Below are 9,330 nucleotides of genomic sequence, written 5' to 3' on the forward strand. Positions count from 1 at the left end.
TAGATTGTAAGCTTGCGAGCAGGGCCTTCTCACCTCTTTGTCTGTTTTACCCAGTTTGTTTATTAGTTTACTATGTTTGTCCCCAATTGTAAAGCGCTACGGAATATGTTGGCGCTATATAAATAAATGATGATGATGATGATTATAGCTGATCACCAATCTGTCAACCAAGCTGAAAGAAGGTTAGAGATACTGTATATTTTAATATGTTACAGACTTTTCCTATGTTATATCTAGTTCTAATGGTAAATGTCACTGAAGTAGGAAAATGATTCTGTTTGTATAGATCAGTTTTATCTTGTTTTTATTTCTTCACTTTTGCATACCTTCCAGCTATCCGAATTTAGGCAGGACGATGCCACCGTTCCAACAATGTTAGGTGGTAGGTATGTCCTGCTCACAGTGACGAGCGGGTGAGTATCGGCAATGCAAGAGTTTTTAATCTTCAGTGGAGGGGAGGGGGGTGTGAGGCGGATTAGCGTTGCAAATGCCCATCTTGGCACACGCACCGTCTTGACCCCCATCTCACATCGTCCTGATTCCAAATTGGAATGTTGTGGTATGATCTCCTGCATAATAAAGAAATTATCTACCAATCTTTAGACAATGCTGTTTCCACAAGAAATGATTCATCTGAAGATAAAATGTTGATGACTACCAGATGTAAGAGAGTCCCTTTCCCTGCCCTTTTTTTCACAGTTACTCACTTGGCCTCAGGCTTAGCTAGAAACAGGTCAGTTGCATCTCAGAAACCTAAAGGACAGGTTCCATAATAAGCGGTTTCCTGTAGTGAGGCGTGGGAAGATGCAACTTCATGTAAACTGAAGCTATCATCAAAGTGATTATCCTATTGTCATCTACATGCATTGTGTGATACAGGATTGTTTTAAATTTCTAACTGCTAATTTATATTGTGTAATAAGTTCTTGAGAACTTGTATTCTTAGTTGTCAACTGTGGTTCCATTATAGGAGGATAGACTGGATCAGAGTAACTACATTTGTGATAATGTAGTTTCAAGCTGCCCTCTAGTTTCTCTAATGTACTGTCTGATGTTCAGACATAGGGAACATACAAAGATGTAATAATAAACTGCTCAAAACAAAAGATATGGAGTATGGTAGCCAGTCTCGATATACAGAGCAGGTAGTTAGACAGGAGTCAGATCATATATAGTAGTGGATAGTCAGATGGAAGCCTGACCATTCACAGAGCAGATTCCCAGAATAACAGGGTCAGAACACAAGTAGGTTCTCAGAATAGCAAGGTCAGTGCACAAGTAGATTCTCAGAATAGGAGGGTCAGATCACAAGTAGGTTCCCAGAATAGCAGGGTCAGTGCACAAGCAGGATCCCAGAATAGCAGGGTCAGTCAGTACATGAGCAGGTAGTCAAACAGGAACAGGGTCAGGACCCAGGATCAGGAATGTAAACAGGCAAGCACAACACGTATCACTAGTATCAAAGCAGGTATCTGGAGTGTCAATATGCTGGTTTCATGTGTCAGGCCTAGACAGCAGCTTATATAGGCAGACAGTACAACAAACATGCACAGTGTCCAAGTGGTGTTGTGGCCAGGTGTTCAGGACAGAGATAGAGCTGTAGGCTGCTACCGAGGCTTTGGCCTTAGGTTTACAGATTTTGGACTCATTCTCCAGTGAAAAGGATGGTAATAAATTCCCTTATCAATGTCATTTATAAAAGCAGATATCACCAGGGCAGCCATTCCTGGATCTATGAAGAAAAAAGTCTAGTTGCACCCATGTTGTCAGGTATTCTTATCATGCTCTGGGGTTTTTTGGATATGAGGGTGGCTGAGCATCTCTAATTAAAGGGGTAACTTCATAGTAGGGCTTATGGATATACGGTAGCTACGGGACCTGGCAGCTGAGGGGGCTCCATATAGCTGCCGCCTGTGCTACTGTGGGCTCTGCTTCCCTCTGTCATCCCCTCCGAGCACCTCATTTAGAGGATATTAGCTCAGTGTCCACATTCAGCAGTGAGTTTAATGCTGATTGCTTGCATCTAATGTTAGTAAATGAGGCCTACTTCATGGGATATAGTGTTTCTGCCATTACAGTGTTATCTAATAAGCCCATGCTCAGTATATCCCATATTATACATGGTACCAGCTGCATGGCAATATAAATGCCATTATACAAATACAAAACAAAAAGACAGTTATCATGGCTTATCATTGCTGCACATCTGTCCACTGCAAATCTGTGTGTAGCTAGCAAAATGAAAACATGAGGTATTAGTTCATATGTTGATCAAAACATTTAAGCCTGCATTCCAGTGTCATATAATGAGGTCCTACACTGACCTATATGCTTTAAACACCATTAATATGCAGCATACAAAAAAACATTAAAATGCAGTTAAAATCAGATGCCCTCACCTCCCAGGTATAGGGGTTTACATCTAGAAAGGGGTGGCTTGTGAGCCACACCCAAATGTACCATAAATAGTCTTGATGGACAACTGCTATGACAATAAGGCAATATTTTTTTGAGACAAAACCAGAGAAAAATTAAGGCTGCGCTCTGTATATTCCATGTTATATATGGTACCAGCTGCATGGCAATAAAAAATCCCATATATGTATACAAAACATGTATACATATATGGGAACTTTGTCAAAATAGGCACTGCTTCACAAACATAACAGTTTTTATCTGCTAGAGCAGAACAACTTTCTCAGCACATGTACAATTTAGGATAGCTATATGATCATTAGGGGCCTGATTAATTAAGGATCTTAACTTGAGAAACTTCTTATTTCAGTCTCCTGGACAAAACCATGTTACAATGCAAGGGGTGCAAATTAGTATTCTGTTTTGCACATAAGTTAAATACTGACTGTTTTTTCATGTAGCACACAAATATCAACTTTAAATTTCAGTGTACAAATAAGCTATCAAGTATTTGTGTGCTACATGAAAAAACAGTCAGTGTGCAAAACAGAATACTAATTTGCACCCCTTGCATTGTAACATGGTTTTGTCCAGGAGACTGAAATAAGAAGTTTCTTAAGTTAACATCCTTAATGAATAAGGCCCTAGATTTAAATCACAATCTACACTACACACATTTAAATCTCATAATTTTTCGAGTAAAATTTTCCCTCAGTCAGATTATCATTCAGTTTAACCATTTACATTTGATCGTATTAGCTTGACTGTCACGCACTTACCTGCCACTGAAAAAAACTACTAGATCAAATTATCACATGTTTGGGGTCATAGCAGCGTAGGATAGCAGAGTATTAATGTGAGGCTCCTGTCAAACTGATTGTAGTGTCTAATACACCCTAATATCAAACTAAATTCAAACATCCAACTTGGCTGTTTTGGGGAGGTATGATGATTCATTTATCATTACAGAATTGTATATATTCCTGACATCACAGGCCAGCAGGTATTTTAGGCACAGGGCAAAACGTTGGGCCACTGGGACTGTTTTAGGCACCTTGTGTGTTTGAAGCTTTGTTTTACAATGGGTGAAATACACTTCTGTGGCGAAGTGCAACTGAAACAACACGCATCAAATTAGAACTTTAACATCAGAGCCAGTGCAAAAGAACTTTTGCGCAATGGACCTGGCTCGGAACTCCTCTGTGCAGCAAGGAACATCCCTTAAAATGCATAATTTTATCCCTTTTAAGTAGAGATGGGCGGGTCCGGTTCTCCGAGAACCGAACCCACCCGAACTTTGGGTATCCGAGTACCGAGCTGAGCAGCTCGGTACTCTCCCGCCCATTCCAAATCCAAATCGAGGCCGAACGTCATTGTGACGTCGTCGGATCTCGGGACTCGGTTCTCGCGATACTTCAACTTTATAAATACACGCCTCCACAGCAATCCATCGCCATTTGACAGAGGGAGAGAGCAGGGTGTAGTCATAGGCTAATTAGAGCAGGGACAGAGAATACAATATTGTTCTTGCAATTGCTCTAACCAAAATCGCTAGTGCAGAGAGGAGGATAGAGGTTTATTATTTTTTCTTCATATTTGGCACTCCCCAGCGCTTTTGGGGTGTCCCCCATAATTGTGCATTAATATTTCTGGCTGTCAAAAGTCATATCTGTCAGCAGTATCTACTAAATAATTTGTAGCACTCCTCAGTGCTTTTGGGGTGTCCTCCCTAATTGTGCATTAATATTTCTGGCTGTCAAAAGTCATAACTGTCAGCAGAATCTACTAAATAATTTTTAGCACTCCTCAGTGTTTTTGGGGTGTCCTCCCTAATTGTGCATTAATATTTCTGGCTGTCAAAAGTCATATCTGTCAGCAGTATCTACTAAATAATTTTTAGCACTCCTCAGTGCTTTTGGGGTGTCCTCCCTAATTGTGCATTAATATTTCTGGCTGTCAAAAGTCATAACTGTCAGCAGAATCTACTAAATAATTTTTAGCACTCCTCAGTGTTTTTGGGGTGTCCTCCCTAATTGTGCATTAATATTTCTGGCTGTCAAAAGTCATATCTGTCAGCAGTATCTACTAAATAATTTTTAGCACTCCTCAGTGTTTTTGGGGTGTCCTCCCTAATTGTGCATTAATATTTCTGGCTGTCAAAAGTCATAACTGTCAGCAGTATCTACTAAATAATTTTTAGCACTCCCCAGTGGTTTGCGCTCAGAATGGATTCAAAGCAGTCCACATATGATCTAAATGAGCAACCAGGTTCTGTCACCAGTCCTGATGTTAGTGTTCCCAGTACGTCATCTGGCCAAGGCGATGTCAAACAACAGAGTGTTTTCAAATTAGTGCAAAAAACAAAAACCAAAAAAAAATTTACTGTATTGAAGCGAAAAAGAAGTGTAACTGAGCAAAAGTTAAGTGTAGATAAAAAAAAAATTGCAAGCATGCCATTCTACACACGAAGTGGCAAAGAGAGAATGAGGCCTTCACCTTTGGCTATTAGTGGCAGATCCCAAAAAGTTACCCAGCCTACAATTGGTGCACAACTACTGTTACGCGTCAAAGCCGAGCTGCAAGATAACAGTGAGGCATTACAGGAGAATATTTGCTCTGATTCACAAATGACAACAATCCCTGTGGAGAGTCCATCCAACAGTGGGATGTCTAATCGTGAGCATTCTGCTGATGTGTGCCTTAATAGCCCGAGTGTAGCCGGTGATACCCAAATTGAGGATGCCACTTTGGAATTAGAAGAGGATGAGGGGGAGATTTGTGTAGGCGAAGAGGGCGCTAATGAGGATGTTGATGAGGATGAGGTTGTTTGTGTAAGTCCTGCACCAGTGGCAGCAGTTCTGGCACGTGACAAGAAAAAGGCCATTGTCATGCCTGGGCATAAAACAAAAAAATCCACTTCTTATGTGTGGAATTATTTCTACCCAAATCCAGACAACAATTGTATAGCCATTTGTAGTGTATGTGAAGCCACAGTCAGTCGAGGGAGGGACCTTAACCATCTTGGAACCTCGTCTATGTTACGCCATTTAACGAGAGTTCATGGCAAAGTGTTGGGAAAAGCTGAAAGTTCTTCCCAAAAGAATACAAGCACTCCCTCATCAGCTAAGACCCTCCGCTCACCGACATACCGACGGCTACAAAATACACCCACCACACCATCCTCATCAATATCCTCAGTAGCGCTCGGAGTTAGCCCTGCATCCCACTTAAGGCTGGATGACTCCGGCACTATTATTGATTCCTCTGAAGAAAGCGTTAGTCCTGCTGCTGCTGTTGCTGCTGCTGGGGGTGAATCGTCATCCCAGAGGCAGGTGAATAAAATGAGCAGTCCTACATTTCAGCAATTAACTGTGAAACAATCATTTGCGAGGGGAAGCAAATATGACAGCAGTCACCCAGTCGCCAAGCGAATCACAGACGCCATGGCTGCAATGTTAGTGTTAGATCTGCGTCCAATCTCCACAATAAACGCAGCTGGTTTTTCACAGTTAATTGAGGTTTTGTGTCCGCGTTACAGAATTCCATCGCGACACCATTTCTCCCGTAAAGCTATTACACAACTATACCAAAAAGTGTGTGAAAATGTAGAGATTGCGCTGAAAAATGCCATTCTGCCCACTGTTCACTTAACCACAGATATGTGGACAAGTGGAAGTGGCCAAACCAAAGACTATATGACTGTGACAGCCCACTGGGTTGGTCATTCACCTTCACCAGCAGGAACAGCAGCAGCATGTACACCACTACGTAACATTTGTCACAGGCAGGCCACTCTTTGTATCACCGGCTTCACTAACAGGCATACGGCTGACAATTTGTTACGCAAACTGAGAGATGTGATTGATGCATGGCTTATACCACTCGGACTCTCCCCAGGGTATGTCATTTCAGATAACGCCAACAATATAGTGCGAGCATTACAGCTGGGTGATTTCCAACATATTCCCTGTTTTGCTCACACCATCAACTTGGTGGTGCAGAGCTTCCTACGAAATAACCGTGAGGTGCAGGAGATGCTTTCGGTGGCCCGTAAAATTTCAGGCCTTTTTTAGGCATTCAGCCACAGCATGTAGGAGATTACAGCAGCTCCAAGAGCAGTTTAACTTGCCCTGCCACCAACTTAATCAAGAGGTGGTAACTCGGTGGAATTCCACCCTGTACATGCTTCAGAGGATGGAGGAACAGCGCAAAGCCATCCAAGCATATTGCACAAGTCATGACATTGGGAAAGGAGGGGGGATGTATTTCACTCTTGCACAGTGGGGAATCCTTTCAGTGCTGTGCAAGGTGCTGAAACCATTTGAAGTTGTGACATGTGAGGTCAGTGCTGACTCTGCTAGTTTGAGCCAAGTCATTCCTTTAATTAGACTATTGGAAAAGCAGCTTGAGAAAATGAAGGAGGAGCTGAAAGCAAGCAATTCAGCAAAGTATGTTGGCCTTGTCGATCAAGTACTTAATTCGCTTCACAATGATCCTCGAGTTATTAAGATCTTGAACTCGGATCAGTACGTTTTGGCCACTGTGCTTGATCCAAGGTTTAAAACCTACATTGAGTCTTTACTTGTAAATGAGCGAGATGTGAACTTTTGCAAGGAGCTATTGCTCAGCAAGTTGGCCGCTGAACTGGGCCTCGGCTTGACGACGTGTCCTCCTTCACTTTCTCAAGCTGTTGCTCGTAAAAAATTAAATTTCCAAAAAAGAAGCAGGGAAGACACAGGGGGCAGACCAGAACAATTTAACATCTGGGCTGGTTTGAAGGATTTTTCAAAAAAATGTGTCACTTTGCCCATAACTCCATCCAATATGAGTATAAACATGCAAAGGATGGTGGAGGATTACTTTCAAGAGGTAGTTGATATGGAAATGTCAGACAGTCCCTTTCCTTACTGGGAAGAAAAGCAGGCCATTTGGAAACCCATGTACAAACTTGCTTTGCAATACCTAAGCTGCCCACCCTCCAGTGTGTACTCTGAACGAGTGTTCAGCACAGCAGGGAACTTAGTCAGTGATCGCCGTAGAAGGTTACTTCCCAAAAATGTGGAGAAAATGATGTTTATAAAAATGAACTACATCTTCCACGAGGAAGGCCTTCACCATCCAAGACATCCAAGCACTGACTGTTCTCTAATGGCGGATTCAAGCGGCGATGAATTGATAGTCTGTGATGATGACGTACACACTGATGAGGGTGAGGATGAAGCTGAAGATGATGATGATAACATCTTTTTAAAACTTTCTATGTAAGTGTAGGGAGCAATCTACCCCCAAAGAGGAAAGAAACTTGTGGCATTTCCATATCACATACCATCTTGAAAGGCTGCTGTTAGGGCAATTTATCCTTAAGGGTAGGGTGTCATAGACAGAGTGACCCTAAACTGGCTTTGTCCATTTTTCATAATATTGTACAGTCTATAATGGCTGAATTTTTTGGTATTTTATACAAGTGGAGGGGGGCCTTGAGAGACAGAGTGACCCCAAACTGTCTTTCTCCATGTCAATTAATATTGTACAGTCTATAATGGCTGAATTTTTTAGTATTTTATACAAGTGGAGGGGGGCCTAGAGAGACAGAAACCAAACTGGCTTTCTCCATGTCAATTAATATTGTACAGTCTATAATGGCTGAATTTTTTGGTATTTTATACAAGTGGAGGGGGGCCTTGAGAGACAGAAACCAAACTGGCTTTCTCCATGTCAATTAATATTGTACAGTCTATAATGGCTGAATTTTTTGGTATTTTATACAAGTGGAGGGGGGCCTTGAGAGACAGAAACCAAACTGGCTTTTTCCATTTCTTTACATATTTAACTATAAGTGTAGGGTGTAATATACATTCAAAGACGATGGCTGCATTGCCAATATGCATAGATGGAGAGGAAGACAATCTGTTTTGTGTGTAGAATAGGCCTACCAACGAAGAATTAAACTGTTTTTTTGGATGATTTATTACCTCAACAATTAGATTACTTGTCTCTAAAACAGTTGGAGCACTAAATTGGGTTAATTTGGGCCCAAAAACATGGATTTTCCCAAAAAATAGCAAAACAAAACCAAACAAAACCAAAACCAAAACCAAAACACGCAATGGAGGTTTTGCAAAACCAAAACCAAAACCAAAACACGACGGTAATCCAGATCCAAAACCGAATCCAAAACCAAAACACGGGGGTCAGTGACCATCTCTACTTTTAAGTCACTCCATTAATTGAAATCTAATTATTGCACCTGTAGATGCGTCTAGTCTGTACCTTACAAGGAATACCCTTACTCTGCTTAATTCCTCCCAAGCTTCTGAAAGTTTTACATATATCTTTATGAGTGTTAATACCAGATATGACAGCACAGGAAGCAGTTTCTGAAGCTGTGGCAACTCTATTTCCAGGAAATCAAAACTCTACAGAAAGAGGGGAGATGTAATGTTGAGTGTAATTAAAAAAAAGTCAAATTGAGCGTTGGAAATTTTTGTGATTAACAAAATTCTCTGAACAAAGATAGCTCATAAATTTGGCTGTGGCTCCGTTTTTCAGGCCTTTTTCCTGATGACGTTGTTTATCCGCCACGTGCAGTAGAAATGGGGGAATTGATCCAATGCTTTATAATTCAATATCTATTAAACAAAAATGTACAGTATCAGGTAATCATGTTCACGAAGCAGTAGTGACCAACATAAAGGGGCTTGGGGAGTGTTTAGAGTAGCCTAACACTCATATTACGTTACCAGTGTGATGGACCGGACCTAGGGGGTACAATTATGGTAAATCCTGTGGAAAAAAAAAAAACATTTAAATTGAAAATGAAAAAATAGTTTTCAATGAGTCAAATGAAGCTGCTTTTAGTCAATTCATGATCAACATTTTGATGCAGTATTAATTTTATCCCTGACCAAAGTACAG

This window comes from Mixophyes fleayi, chromosome 8 (assembly GCF_038048845.1).
Source record: "Mixophyes fleayi isolate aMixFle1 chromosome 8, aMixFle1.hap1, whole genome shotgun sequence".
NCBI classification, from domain to species: domain Eukaryota; kingdom Metazoa; phylum Chordata; class Amphibia; order Anura; family Limnodynastidae; genus Mixophyes; species Mixophyes fleayi.